General features: G+C 45.9%; 8 non-coding genes across 8 annotated transcripts; 2 read left to right on the forward strand and 6 right to left on the reverse strand.

The window, feature by feature from the left end:
* Nucleotides 1–1,805: 1,805 nt before the first annotated feature.
* Nucleotides 1,806–1,947, reverse strand: LOC148637123 (U4 spliceosomal RNA). The gene has a single exon (XR_015931647.1). It is a non-coding gene; the product is annotated as a U4 spliceosomal RNA (small nuclear RNA).
* Nucleotides 1,948–3,140: 1,193 nt separating this feature from the next.
* On the forward strand, nucleotides 3,141–3,222 carry trnas-gcu (transfer RNA serine (anticodon GCU)). The gene has a single exon. It is a non-coding gene; the product is annotated as a tRNA-Ser (tRNA).
* Nucleotides 3,223–10,393: 7,171 nt separating this feature from the next.
* On the reverse strand, nucleotides 10,394–10,465 carry trnae-uuc (transfer RNA glutamic acid (anticodon UUC)). Its single transcript has one exon. It is a non-coding gene; the product is annotated as a tRNA-Glu (tRNA).
* Nucleotides 10,466–10,666: 201 nt separating this feature from the next.
* Nucleotides 10,667–10,738, forward strand: trnah-gug (transfer RNA histidin (anticodon GUG)). Its single transcript has one exon. It is a non-coding gene; the product is annotated as a tRNA-His (tRNA).
* Nucleotides 10,739–11,312: 574 nt separating this feature from the next.
* Nucleotides 11,313–11,385, reverse strand: trnav-aac (transfer RNA valine (anticodon AAC)). Its single transcript has one exon. It is a non-coding gene; the product is annotated as a tRNA-Val (tRNA).
* A 1,799-nt stretch (nucleotides 11,386–13,184) lies between these two features.
* On the reverse strand, nucleotides 13,185–13,258 carry trnai-aau (transfer RNA isoleucine (anticodon AAU)). Its single transcript has one exon. It is a non-coding gene; the product is annotated as a tRNA-Ile (tRNA).
* A 559-nt stretch (nucleotides 13,259–13,817) lies between these two features.
* trnag-gcc (transfer RNA glycine (anticodon GCC)) lies at nucleotides 13,818–13,888 on the reverse strand. The gene has a single exon. It is a non-coding gene; the product is annotated as a tRNA-Gly (tRNA).
* Nucleotides 13,889–14,101: 213 nt separating this feature from the next.
* trnas-aga (transfer RNA serine (anticodon AGA)) lies at nucleotides 14,102–14,183 on the reverse strand. The gene has a single exon. It is a non-coding gene; the product is annotated as a tRNA-Ser (tRNA).
* Nucleotides 14,184–15,155: the final 972 nt, after the last annotated feature.

Consider the following 15,155-nt stretch of genomic DNA (forward strand, 5'->3'; position numbering starts at 1 on the left):
TGTATGTTTACGTTCCAAAATTAATATCGTTTATGGCCTTCACACGCGTTACAGTATGCTCCTATTCTTTTTATGCTCAGCTACTAAGATTTCCCTTCAGTGGTAAAATTCAATATCTACAACGGGCACAGTAAAGACGTTTACAGTAAGTCTTTCTACGACAGACCAACGGACCACGAGTGCCCCTGTCGGTCAACCAATCACGCACCGCGGTATCGCGTGTCATCTTACCTGCTGTACGTGTCTGTACCGCTTACTTTGAATGGCTGCATCTGTACGAGCAACTTTGTCCTGGCTTGCATGAAAGTCGGAAAATGTCAAAAAGAAAAAGATGGTGGCTTTTTCATATTCGTTCTTTTATTTTTAGTTCGTTGGCTCTTCTGTCCATTGTCCTCCTGCCTGGCTCTTGACCTGTGACTGTCTGAACGCACACAGTAAAATTTCATGTGGGGGATTTGTCCTGAGCCTCTGTGAAAGACCCACCCACCCCTATAAATAACTGCTCTAGAAACACATGAACGCAAAACTAAACCACAGCTTAAAGAGGAGCTTGTCATGACCGCCAGGCAGTTAAGACCAACTCATAAGCGATCTAATCAGCACCAGCAGTGGGTGATTATTAACAAACGCCGCCGCACGAGTTAACCCACCTGCACACACTCCACCGTGCGGTACGCAGTGCTATTTTTACCATCTTTACCTGCTTCCCGCTGCTCGGTATTGAGTCTACTCCTTGAGAGCTCTACCTGGCGTTTTTCCATTACCTCGTTTATTCTGGATATTGGACTCCCCTTCTGCCTTTTCGACTTTGGACCTCGCCTCTCACCTCGGACTGTTTGCCACCAGTGTTCTCCCTGGATTACGACTTACCTTACGCCTCTTGACCACGAAACAAAGCAAAGCAGAGCAAAACAAAACGAACAAACGAAAACCCTCACGTCCCGCACTTGCATATAACGCCGTTACGTGCCCAAGCGGTATTGTATGTCATCCTAGCACTGCACCCCGGGGCGTACGGTATATGGGAACGAGCACACGCCACGAATCGTCTCGAATCACTCCCTACAGCTGTAAGGCGCTTTGAAGCGTGCACCCCCAACATTCTTCTTTGCGCATCTGTGAAAGGTAAACTCTTGAGCAAACTCTGAACCAGCTCTAAGGAAACTAATCCGATTAGACGTTACTTTGACTCATCCTTTAAGGGACCCTTGTTAATTGGAGAAATCAATGATTTCGAATGAATTCTGTATGCGTTAAAAGACAGCTATACACAGAAAACATGCAGGACACTGCTCACGATGTTTCCCGAGCCGAAACACAGTGCGTTTTTCCAAGCCATTTGACAACGCCCGCCCACTGAAAACTGCAGCAGATCGTATAAAGGCGTTCAACTTTGTAACTACTGCACGCACAGGAAGCAGAATAAATTCCTCTTTTCAAACTGTCAAAGGTTTGCTTTGCGAACGCTGCAGGACATCGCACAATCTCTTTTGAACGGGGACAAACGATTTCTTATGGGGCGCAGTAAGTACAGACGTTTAAAAAGCTCCACTCATGCCGACGATGCAGCATGAAGAAGCGCAACCTAACGTTTGACAGACAAAAGCCGGGCGCCGCTACGAGCAATATGAAATCAAACTGACAGCACACGGCGGTTCGCGCTGACTCAAAAGTGATCTCGACAGACGCTGTTCTCTGCATAACGCTGAAAGAGCTAAAGAGCGTTTCTGTTGAGACGTAACAAGCTCGTTTCTTTCTACCATGATGTCACCATGACCAAATCTGTCTTTAAACACCTTGCTCAGTCTCTGACGAGACTGTCAAACATTGCTTTCGCCGATTGTATTGCAAACCGGCGGAAGCAGGGTATTGGGAAACGTTTTCAACTAGCAATAATCGCGCCTCGGCTAAACCTCACAGGCTACGATACTGCCACTGCGCAAAGCTGACGGTTGCCAGGCAACCGCAGGGATCCTATGAAAATTGTTATCGATCGTCTCATGGCATGTCGTTGCTGTAACGCTTCATATTTGTCGTCTTCTTCTTCTAGCTTGAGGTTTTGAAGAATTTCATGACAGACAAGGGCTCCGTCGGGAACAAAGGCCGTTGTGAGAAAACAGTTGCTTATTTTCAGCACCAGAAATACAACCCTTTAAATACAAGATGACAGAACAATGACGAAGGGCATGCCGGGAGGAACTCATGCACTACAGTGGAAAGGGGGCGGGCACGTACAGTTCACATTCAAGCCACAAGTACTCTTCTCGGATGTTGCACAAACAAATCCTAACGTCTTGAAAGCATTGCAGCATGTTTGTGTCCCACTTCCCGTGACTGCAGGACGACTGACACGAACGGACAAACACAATCTGTGGCGTTTAGCGTGACATAGTCTTGCAGGCATCTTGCTGTCTCACTGCAATACTATACCGCTGGAGGAAACAGTCCATCTGGCCATGCAACTCATTTGAGCGTTGGTGGTATAGTGGTGAGCATAGCTGCCTTCCATGCAGTTGACCCAGGTTTGATTCCCAGCCAACGCAGTGGTGAATATTTTCAAATGCTGTCACAAGCCTTGGATTGTGACTAGCAAAGCGAAGCCTTCTGAAAGAGCTAAAGCACTGCAAAACGGAATTGAGGGAGAATCTTACAGGGGATTCTGAGCGGTGTCTGCATACACGCAGTCCGATACGAGTGCTGAAAGCTTGAGCTACTCTCAATGCTGCCTTTCCCTGGAGTAAATCTGTTACATTGAAACAGCCCCGGGAGTGCTGTCCTTTTGCAGCCACTTGGACACACCACTCAGACACATCTGCATTCGGTGTGTGCTCCGCCTGCTCGCTGAGCAAGTTGCCACCTTTACATACAATAGCAACATCGACACCAAGAGAAAGGATGACAAATGGCTTTTATCTGGAACTTTTCATGTCCAAGGAGCTCAATGTGCTTTCTGTGTACAACAGGGCCACTGAACTCCACACTGGCCACTGAACTACAGCAGTGGCTTGCTGGCTTGACATCTCCCAAGGAAAATGTTGAAATCGCATGTGGAACAGGAAAATGACCCTCGAGTACAAGGGAAAAAAAAGAAAAAGATCATCTGGAGTGTGCCAACCCAGTTGGGACAACCCAGTTTTGTTGACGAAGTGGCCGAGTGGTCAAGGCGATGGACTGCTAATCCATTGTGCTCTGCACGCATGGGTTTGAATCCCATCCTCGTCGGTTTCCATGTCTGACGTGTGACGTTGGCCCTCCTGTTGTTTGCTCCAGATCTAGAGCTGTACATTTTCTAGCGGTGGCTGAACATGGTATAGTAGGCTAACGTCGGTATCGAGCAGTGACAGTAACAGTATTTACGTGCCACTGCTGCCAAGTGGCTCTGGGTTGAGACCGCGTTTCCACTTACTTGCAACGCAAACGGAGAAAGCGATTTTTGACAGTCTCTTGAGAGACTGCGCTAGGTGCATAGGGATAGACTTTGTAAGTTCCCCCTGGGATGGTGGCCTCTCAAATAGTTTGTGATTCCTCTAGACGTTTATACAGTAGAAGCCTGCTTCGTGGCTTAAATCCAAGCTAAGGAAACGAGTTAGATGTCTGATGCAGAACTGCGAATTCAATGAAGGGGAACACTACAGTACATTGCACTGTATGTGTGAGGAAAGCTGCCCCCTTCTGTCCCTTGTCGACCGAACAGAGTACTGTAAAGGATACCGCCAAGAAACTTTAGGATGCTGGTTGGAATCCAGCTCCAAAGAAGCCCCTTTGGGTGTTATGTCATCAAAAAGTAAGAACAGCGAATCTCCCTTTGATCAAAAGCGCAACAGAACTGTTTTCCGTGGAGCAGCTTTCAGACCCGCAGACCTGTTTTATTTGTAGGGCAGGGCGCATTCCCAAATGCGAATCTCCTGTTTTAGAAATGCTTTGGGCGGCGTGAAGTGAAAATAAGAAATGGGCTCCAGATGCACATGGAAGCAATCAAGTGTTTCATCCGAGCTGTTTCAAAGACTGCTCAAGAGCTTTCCTTTCACAGAGGCGCAACGATTAATGATGGGGGTGCACCCTTCAATGCGCCTTCCCAGTGGGCATTGATTCGTCGAATATACGTATATTTACAGCGAAAATACGGCTATACGTATATATACGTCGCCTCGACGTATAATCAACGTCGAATTGCAACCATAAAATCGACGACATGAATAAACGCATATATAACATCGAAAACACATCTAACACAGTGCCTGAGGCTTTTTACTGTATGTATCGTGTGTGCCGCAACTAGGAGTATACGGCACTCTGCACAGTGTTCGAAGTAAATTATTTTCGCAGTAATAAATTTATTATATTTACTATATTTATTATACACGTGTAAATTTATTACTGCGAAAATAATTTACTTCGAACACTGTGCAGAGATTCTAGACAAATTGCAGACAACATTTAGACGTCTAAGGTATGCGTTTAATAGACGAATATTATACGTCTTTTGCCCACTGTGCTGCCCTCTTGATTTCGGATTTAATTTCTTTATTACAGGGGCGCTTTTATGATGACAGAGTCATGTTCAGGTACTTTGCTTGATGGAGGAAGCTCATTTCGGACTCTGTGATCTGCTCACCTGGAAAGGTCTGCTGTACTACTACAAGAGAGACGTAGAGTCTGGAGGAAGGGACAATTTTATGATGCTTTGGAAGATAATGTTTTTTTTTTCTTTGAAATCGAAATGAATCAGAATATCAGTGCAAAAGACAGACTCTTGGTTTGGTTTAAAGAGATATGGTTTTAAAACAGACAAAATGTAGAAAACAGGTGTTTCTCACTTTTGGAAAAGAATGGACTGGGGGTAATATTTTACTAGTTGCAGTGCTGATCTCACTGGGTTACAGTCCTGCAGTATCACACTGGATAACGTGTCTGACTACGGATCAGGAGATTGTAAGTTCGACTCCTGCCTGGCTCGGGTTGTTTTTAAACGCATCGGGCTACTCCCTAAGTAGTCTGTGCTACTTCCTGCATTGTAAGAGTACCCAGTAAGAGATTCCCTTCATGTAAAGGAACTGCACCTGAAAGCTTTAGAAAAACACCTGGGCTCAGTACGGTGCTGAGAGCTCAGCTTTGCTGTTCTAATTAGCACGCACTGCATCGGCTATGAACCCGAACTTTTCAATTATTCCGATCAGTAAGTCAACACGTAGTCCACATGAACGGTAGAAATATTCTCTTGTCTGTCTCTTGTTTGTATAGAACTGAATGTCCCTGACAATGTACTGTTAGTTTTAATTGAAGAACGGCATTTGTGTTCAAATATACCATTTACGTAACTGCTCATACGACACTGAGTTGTAATTAGTCAAGAAATAAAGTCGAACAACAGCTGCGGGTTTGATTCTGAACGTATGAGATTTCAGCGCCTTTTACTTCCATTGACAAATGACAGAGATTCGAAGAGAGATCCTTCAGACCAGCAAGCAAACCCACGGCTATTTCGGTTTTCTATCTAGGCAACGTTGGTGTCTGCAATAGCATACATGAAAGCGTGATGCAATTTCTGTGGCTACATTTGTTGCACGTCATGCACAGTAAGAGTGTTTCTAACACCAAATAAAAAGTCAACAATTAGCGATCACGCCTTCTCCTCAGTTAACCCACTGAAACCCTTGCTGTTAACAGTTCTTTACTGCGTGCTTTACGAGCACCTACATATTGTGTCGGTTCTTTCAGCTGTATTCATTAGGTTTTCAAAGGCATAAGTAGAGCACCAGAGGTGCGAACGCAAAATGTGTGGTTATCTGAAGAATGTATTTCCATGGCAGCAGGGCCAAGCGATTTAGCGTTCTTATAGTACCAGGAAAGGAGAAGCGGCACTTAGCCTCTGCCTCGCAGGCACAAGGTAACGTGCGGCAGACGCCGGAGTCGGCAGGTTTCGACCCTGCGCGGGGAAGCCCCAACGCATTTCGAGCCCATCGCCTTAACCACTCGAGCACGACAAAAGCGAGCCCGCCGCCGCCGCCGCATTCCTCCTATAATCAAACACGGACTGCGAGGTGGCTGCGGAAACCTTTTTAAAGTTGCTCTCCGTTAAAAAAAAAATACCTTTCACAAGATACGTGCCGGCAGACAGACACGCCTCAGAGGGTTTAAGGCTGGCTTCACGTTCAAATGATAAAGTCCCCCCGTCCGGATGTCAAAATGCAACGTTGTCAGACAGAACAAACATCAACAAACCACAAATGTGGACAAGGATTTTACAAGCTGCACCACACTGCACTTTCAAAAGCATTTACGTTCGTGTTAGACGCAGGACTTGCCTTTGATTTGCGCGCTTACGAACGCCATGGAAAACGAAACTAAACTAAAGCCCTCAGCTCCTGCACTTGATTATAATGCCGTTACGTGTCGAAGCAGTAATTTACGTCTTCCTACCACTGCAACACGGGGAATAGAGAGAAATGAGCACACGCTACGAATCGTCTCAATCACTCCCTAGAGTCGTAAGGCGCATTGAAGGGTGCACCCCCATCATTAATCGTTGCGCCTCTGTGAAAGGAAAGCTCTTGGGCAGTCTTTGAAACAGCTCGGATGAAACACTTGATTTCTTCCATGTGCATCTGGAGCCCACCCAGTGGGCAAAAGACGTATAATATACGTCTATTAAACGCATACCTTAGACGTCTAAATGTGGTCTACAATTCGTCTAGAATGAAATTCTAATATACGTCTAAAGTTATACGTCAATTATACGTCTATGTTTAGACGTTCATTATACATAAATGGTTGGAGTTCTATTATACGGATAAATTTAGAGGACTATTATACATATATGGTTGGAGTTCCGGATAACTTTAGAGGTCTATTATACGTATATGGTTAGAGGTCTGTTATACGTATATGGTTAGAGGTCTATTATACGGATAACTTTAGAGGTCTATTATACGTATATGGTTAGAGGTCTATTATACGTATATGGGTAGAGGTCTATTATACATCAAAGATAGGTTTTATAGGTGTAGAAACAAGTAAACCAAGCCAATGATTAGATTTAGAAATGTATTCTGAAAATACACATTCACACCTGAAACATGTATTTCAAATTATACATTGTATACAATCAATCAACAATCAACATATGGGCAATAATCATAAAAAACACAACTAGTCTTGAACTTCAGCTACAAATTCTGGTAACATGGCAATATACAGTATAGTAATGACAAACACAAAACTAATTACATTAACACACTAACTCAAAACCACATTTTGATTCAAATATACATTTTAAAATGTACAACTTCTATATTTCCAAGAAAAAAAAATATTACAATGGAAGTTAAGATGATTTTTGTCCACTATTTGCAAACCCTGTCTAATTGTCCTAACAGTTAGAACCAAAAACCTATTATTTTCAGTGTCCAGATCTCCTGGCCCCCTGCCTTGCATATGCATTCTTCAAGTAACACATTGCATGGTCCTTTATTTCTTTTTCTGTTGATGTAGGGTGGGACTTCAGCACCGCAGCTAGGAGAAAATTATATAATATTACTTCCCAAATAAATGATGATTAATATCTTCTTTAGTATAATCTAAAAAATGAACGGTTTACTAAGCTCAAAACTGAAATAAATGTATAAAATTTAGCTTGCATCATAGCAGTTGAGCAATAAAGTCTGTCCTAATTAAAGAGTACCCAAAGTTTGAAAGTACAACATAGAATAAGAATAGAGAAACGGCAAAACGATTTTGTGTCATCTTCCCCATTCACACTATTTTATGTGCCATTTTTTGCTTATTCACGTACTATTTTAATCAAAATAATATTAAGAAAGATCTGTATGTATTCAGATAGTATTATTATTGTTCATACTTACTCGTCAAAAGAGGATTGCTGAGATATTTGCGGATATACTTCTACATTTGAAAAACGTGTCCAAAATGGTGACCAACGAATACTAGCAATGCATTGTGGTATATAAGCGGAAAATATGCTGGGTTCGATATTTTCTCAACGTATGCGTTTATTAATGTTGTCGATATTATGGTTGAAATATAACATTGAAAATACATCGCGGCTATGTGCCCCCTGCTATGAGCTGATGTGCAATTTTAACGCATGTAGTTAGTAAGGATCGGTCACTGTTGTATGGTATTATATATAATGACATTATGGAATAGGATGGGGACAGGCCTGGCATCACGGGGGGAGGGGGGAATGTCGCCCCTTCAGTTTTGGGCAAAAAGATTTACCTAACTTAATTTGCGCCCTAAAAAAATAGTTGTACTTTGTCAATGGTCAGACAACACTAAATGACACGAACAGTCACTCAGTCTGTTTGATGGGCAGGAGGGCTATCCGTCCAGGAACTGCACATATCAGTGTCGTTATTGAGTGTCAACATTACGATCCTGTTTGCTCAGGTGGACCGATTCCTTGCAGTAGTTTATCATTATACTTAAAATCGTTATATAACTAGGACTAGTTATAGCAGTCTGTGCTTTCTGTTGGTTTTACAACATTTTTTCTTAACGATTCAGAACGTCCATGTAGCTGCAAAAATGAACGCTTATGGTACTTTTCGCTCCAGGCAATACTCTCCAGTGAGAGTGACGAAAAATGTGAAACTGAACTTCATCGCAAATACCAGATTGCTAGTCGATATCTTCTATCATGAAGCACTAATCAATGGCATAGCTGCGAGATTTCATTTGGGTAGCTGCACCGTACAGCTCCGTTTCAACCGAAATATCACCCCCGCTCAGAATTTCAGACGCCCCCCTACAGATTTTTCCCCGGGCACCGCGCACTGATGGGAGACGGGGTTTCCAGGAAATGGTATCAACTTTTCTCAAGAAAATAAAAATAGAAACTCTATAGGCACTCAAACATTTTACTGTTTTTTTTTTCAGGCAGGTGGCAAGACCCCTCCGCAAAACCCTTGTATGCCAAGCTGTGGGCATTGATTCGTCGAATATACGTATATTCACGGCGAAAATAAGGTTATACGTATATATACGTCGCCTCGACGTATAATCAACGTCGAATTGCAACCGTAAAATCGACGACATTAATAAATGCATATATAACGTCGAAAACACATCTAACACTAGGAGTATACGGCACTCTGCACAATGTACGAAGTAAATTATTTTCGCAGTAATTAATTTACACGTGTATAATAAATATAGTAAATATAATTAATTACTGCGAAAATAATTTACTTCGTACACTGTGCAGAGTGCTGTATACTCCTAGTGTTAGATGTGTTTTCGACGTTATATATGCGTTTATTAATGTTTATTTCACAGTGTCGTGCACCTTTTCATTGCTCTCGCTTTCAGAGCCTCCGCACGGCACACGACTCAACATCAGGAAGCACATTGAAGTGAAAGCAGGGAGCGCTGCGACATGCACTGTGCAGATCCCGCCACACTAAGAGGTGAGTGGGTCTGTTCGATGCACAAAGAACGCTTTGATAAGCGTCAAAGGCAAATCATTCCGAGTTGGTCGTTTGTGTTTTCCGTTCAGACGCGAAATGCTGAAATGATCTCTCGGCTCCTCGGTTGTCATTTCTGCTCCGTAAAGGAATCACAGCACGAGTCGGCTTCCAGCACGGTGGGTCGGGACACGATGCCGGGGGTCGGAGAGAGCGATGTCTTCCTCGTTAGTATAGGACCTGTCACGTGGACCTGTCACCTGTCCCCACCTGTCACGCGGGAGACCGGGGTACGTCAGGACGCGCATTGAAGTGAAAGCAGGATGCGCTGCGACATGCACTGTGCAGATCCCGCCACACTAAGAGGTGAGTGGGTCTGTTCGATCACAGCACTAGGCGAATCCCCAATCCCCTTTTGTGCGTGGCGACAGAAGAAGTCTGGTCTGTTTCCTCCCGGTTTCAATCCGGGGATCTTTCGCGTGTGAGGCAAACGTGATAACCACTACACTACGGAAACTGTGGTCAGATGTGCCCAGCGGCCCAGCGCTGAGCTTCACCAATGCGATTCAGCTGCTTCCAGTGCCTTTATTGGGATGCGCTGATGGACCATGCTCTCTCTCCAGAGACCAGCACGCCTGTCATGGACGGAGCAGGAAAGACGGCGCCACATTCTACAGCCCTCTCCACGCAATCGACGAAATCGGGCTACTGAAGTGGAGAAAATCGCCTCTCCAGAAAGTGCAAATATCATCTTGGAGAGTATAAATCCTATTGCCGAAGGTCAGCCCTGTCTACCAGAGTGACCCTCCCACCTCCTGCAGCGATGGTCAGCTCGTCTCACACGCGTGAAGTTTCGGCTGGAAACAAGCGCCCCCTCTTCTCGCACGTTTTGCACGTTGAGTAGTTTTAATGCGGCTCCTTCGTACACAGTGCTGATCTTTTGGAAAGCAGGAGGCAAAATTGACACGTTCCCATACCGGGAGTCGAACCCGGGCCGCCTGGGTGAAAACCAGGAACCCTAACCGCTAGACCATATGGGAGTGCACAACCCTGCTGTTCCGGGCATCATGCAAGCAAACTACATAAATATGAGAAAACACGCAAGAGAGCTGTCACTCAGAGTGTCGAAGGGTCGATGTATACTGGGGCTCAGTTGAAATGCAACGTCAGGACTTTCCCGAATTATGTCACACGAAGAGAGCACAGCCTTTTCCGCCCTGCCACGTGTGTATCGGTAACTCGCCGTGATCGTATAGTGGTCAGTACTTTGTGTTGTGGCCGCAACAACCCCGGTTCGAATCCGGGTCACGGCAGAATAGGGGCGTCTGCTTTTACTACTTGCACGAATGAAGGCAAAAAAAAGCCAATTGATGTGAACGAACGGCGCTTTACAGAGGAGTACTGCCTGACTGGATCGTTGATGAACGACAGAGACCACTCCGACCTCTTCTCGGGTTTCTTCAATGACTTACTAAGGATCTTCTTCACATTCGCCCATGCAGGGGAAGCCAGTTACACCAAAGCAAACGCAGGAAAGTGCAATTCAAGCAGAGACCAGGAGGGACTTGTTTACACCGAGAGTGGTCGGAGAATGGAACAATGCGCCCAGCCCTGTTGCTGGAGCCGATTCTTGATGAGATCTTGGGCTCACTAAGAAGCCCCCGCTGGATGCTAATCTTTCTGTTGTTCTTGCAGGTCCTGCGCTGCTATTGAGCCGACAGAGCTCGTCCTGATCTGTCGGCACAGCCCAATTGCAAATGATCGGCTCCGCATACAGAAGGAACGTGCGTTTGGTACAAGAGTGCATGAAGGCACCGGAAATACATTGGGAACAAATGACCGGTCGCTCAATACCTCTGTGAAGTACAGGAGCGTGCAAAACGAGGCTGTTTCCGCCCGGTCTCGAACCGGGGACCTTTCGCGTGTTAGGCGAACGTGATAGCCGCTACACCACGGAAACCTGCAGGGACTGCTGCTGGTGTCTCGCTTGCGTTTCGGGCTGAGAAAGGGACGCGTCACTTTAGGCAGGGGGCGCTGGAGAGAGGAACAAAGGGCGCGATGAAACAAAACACCGAAACCCGGGATCTTTAGATCTTCAGTCTAACGCTCTCCCAGCTGAGCTATTTCGGCGGTGCACAGAGCCCACAGCCACCTGCTCCAGCCTTCCTGTGTTGCGGCATGAGCGCACCAAGAGTAGCGGGAGAGTGTTGCAGGAACGTCACTCAGAAGGAAAGCCACCCAGGTGCGCCCTCTGAGCTCTGTCCAGCGCATCTTCCTCGCATGGACTCCTGCCTGCGACGGGCAGGAAACAATTAGCAAGAACAGAACAACACCCCATGGGTGTCTCATGACCACACCTTAGGTTGTGACACGTGCAGGTGTGAGGGGTTGCCGGGCTACTTTGGAGCAGAGCTTGGGCGGAGGGAAGGCGGGAAAGCAGACAAAGAGGTGACACCTCAAGGTCTGCACGATCACAGCTCTCCGCCGCCCCAGGCTTCCGCTCGATAAGCTGCTGGACACACCCGCCCCTCCTCACACAGACCGTGGAAAAGCCCCCGAGTCGAAGCCTATTTCAAAGTCGTTCTCCGTTTCAAAAAAACATTTCCAAAATACAAGCCTTGCAGACAGACACGCCTCAGAGGACTTAAGGGTGGCTTCATGTCGGAATGATAAAGTCTCCCCGTCCGGACATGAAAATGCCACTTTGTTACACACAAAAAAAGAATCAACAACAGAGAAATGCCCACAAGCATTTGAAAAGCCGCATCACGTCGCACTTGAAATAGCTCTTACATTAGTGGTAGACGCAGGAATCGCCTTTTTATTTACGCTCTTACCAACGCGATGGAAAGCAAAACAAAGCAAAGCAGAGCAAAACAAAACGAACAAACGAAAACCTTGCGTATAACGCCGTTACGTGCCCAAGCGGTATTGTACATCATCCTAGCACTGCACCCCGGGGCGTACGGTATATGGGAACGAGCACACGCCACGAATCGTCTCGAATCACTCCCTACAGCTGTAAGGCGCCTTGAAGCATGCACCCCCAACATTCTTCTTTGCGCATGTGTGAAAGGTAAACTGTTGAACAAACTCTGAACCAGCTCTAAGGAAACTAATCCGATTAGACGTTACTTTGACTCATCTTTTTACGCTCAGTGCTGGATTGCTCAAACTCCAGCTAGGGTTAGGGTTAGCATTCCCACGCTACTTAGACACTTTGTTTACGCTCAGTGCTGGATTTTGGGAACTTCAGGATGAGTGGGAATTTTCTCCTATCTGTCAATTCTGTTTTGTTTTGGAGACTCTTGGCTGCCTATGTTGTACAGTGCAGCGTGAAGGAAACATTTTCCAAAACTGTGTCAGCTCAAAAGTTGTAAGAAAACCTCTCCAGCTGCTTTAACTCTCTTCATTTTTGTCATTTAATGTGACACTCGATGTATAACTGGAGCCTCACATATGCAAATGGTGAGGCTCCAGTTCGACACCACTTTACAGTATATGACAAAAGCATGGCAGACTGTGCCGGACCGGCAGATAACTTCCGCTTATTTTTACCATATTAAACATTGGAAATCCTCCCACTTGTATTTGTGACACTTGATTTTGGCTCCACCTAAGACACTCTTAAATCTTCAAACACTTTTCTCTTCTCCCGCAACACTCTTGTCTGTCGGCACTATGTGGCAGCGTTGCATGACAACCCCTCTCACCACGGAAAGGAACCTAACAGCTTTGGTAAGAGAGGAGAAAAGGACCTGGCCAGTACGGGGCTCGAACCCGTGACCTTGGCGTTATTAGCACCACGCTCGAACCAACTGAGCTAACCGGCCTCACAACAGTGCTCCTCTCTGTGCTGCAAAAAATCGAACTCAGGGAATTTCTTTTGTCCTCCTTTGAATAGAAAGCCGTGTAATTCAGTGTACGGGCTTTCTCGTGCAGTTTCATGGTTCTTGTAACCCAAATCCTACACTGGCCTGAAGTGCCCCCCCATTTCACAGCATTTTTCAGCTGATTTAAAATGTACCTAAAGGAGAAGCATTATTGAAGACCATCAATTACCAAGAGCTTTTGTCAAAGGTTTTGGTGGTCATTTTGAATGACCACAGAGCGCTGTGACCTCGGTTTTACATCTCATCCAAAAGACAGCGCCCTTTTACAACACAGCATCTCCATCACTATACTGGGGCATTGGGACCCGCACAGACCTCAGGGTGAGCGCCCCACCGCCGGCACCATTAACACCGCTTCCAGCTGAAAGCTTTGTTTTTTCCTGTAGCTCACCCTCATCCGGGTACTGACCTGGCTCACACCTGCTTAGCTTCAGTGGGTTTTTTGAGTTGCGAGTTGCAAGGGGATGCAAGTGATGGAGCCGCTCGCTGCAAAAGCCACTGCATTGGCCGGGAATCGAACCCGAGCCTCCCGCGTGGCAGGCGAGAATTCTACCACTGAACCACCAATGCTCAGTGCCTGGGCCTTCAAAAAAGACGCTTTTTTGGTGCTCTGTGCAAAACGCGTCGACATCCGCTTCCAGCTGCAAAATGCCATTCGCGGATGCTGAAGAACTTATTTCCAAGGCAGCGGGTACAAGCGATTGGGCGTTTTAAAACCACCAGGAACAGCAAAGAGGCGCGCTTCTTTGCTTGCGCCGAAACACACCGACTGGAGGCGGATAACGTAGTCGGCAGGATTCGAACCTGCGCGGGGAGACCCCAATGGATTTCTAGTCCATCGCCTTAACCACTCGGCCACGACTACAGCAAGCCCCACTGCCGCTGCGTTCTTGCTACAATCTTACCTGGATCGCGAGGCGCCGGCGGAAGCCTATTTCAAAGTCGTTCTCCGTTTCAGAAAAACATTTCCAAAATACAAGCCTTGCAGACAGACACGCCTCAGAGGACTTAAGGGTGGCTTCATGTCGGAATGATAAAGTCTCCCCGTCCGGACATGAAAATGCCACTTTGTTACACACAAAAAAAGAATCAACAACAGAGAAATGCCCACAAGCATTTGAAAAGCCGCACCACGTCGCACTTGAAATAGCTCTTACATTAGTGGTAGACGCAGGAATCGCCTTTTTATTTACGCTCTTACCAACGCGATGGAAAGCAAAACAAAGCAAAGCAGAGCAAAACAAAACGAACAAACGAAAACCTTGCGTATAACGCCGTTACGTGCCCAAGCGGTATTGTACATCATCCTAGCACTGCACCCCGGGGCGTACGGTATATGGGAACGAGCACACGCCACGAATCGTCTCGAATCACTCCCTACAGCTGTAAGGCGCCTTGAAGCGTGCACCCCCAACATTCTTCTTTGCGCATGTGTGAAAGGTAAACTGTTGAACAAACTCTGAACCAGCTCTAAGGAAACTAATCCGATTAGACGTTACTTTGACTCATCTTTTTACGCTCAGTGCTGGATTGCTCAAACTCCAGCTAGGGTTAGGGTTAGCATTCCCACGCTACTTAGACACTTTGTTTACGCTCAGTGCTGGATTTTGGGAACTTCAGGATGAGTGGGAATTTTCTCCTATCTGTCAATTCTGTTTTGTTTTGGAGACTCTTGGCTGCCTATGTTGTACAGTGCAGCGTGAAGGAAACATTTTCCAAAACTGTGTCAGCTCAAAAGTTGTAAGAAAACCTCTCCAGCTGCTTTAACTCTCTTCATTTTTGTCATTTAATGTGACACTCGATGTATAACTGGAGCCTCACATATGCAAATGGTGAG

Source organism: Lepisosteus platostomus, unplaced genomic scaffold (genome assembly GCF_059453375.1).
Source record: "Lepisosteus platostomus isolate fLepPlt1 unplaced genomic scaffold, fLepPlt1.hap1 Scaffold_134_H1, whole genome shotgun sequence".
NCBI classification, from domain to species: domain Eukaryota; kingdom Metazoa; phylum Chordata; class Actinopteri; order Semionotiformes; family Lepisosteidae; genus Lepisosteus; species Lepisosteus platostomus.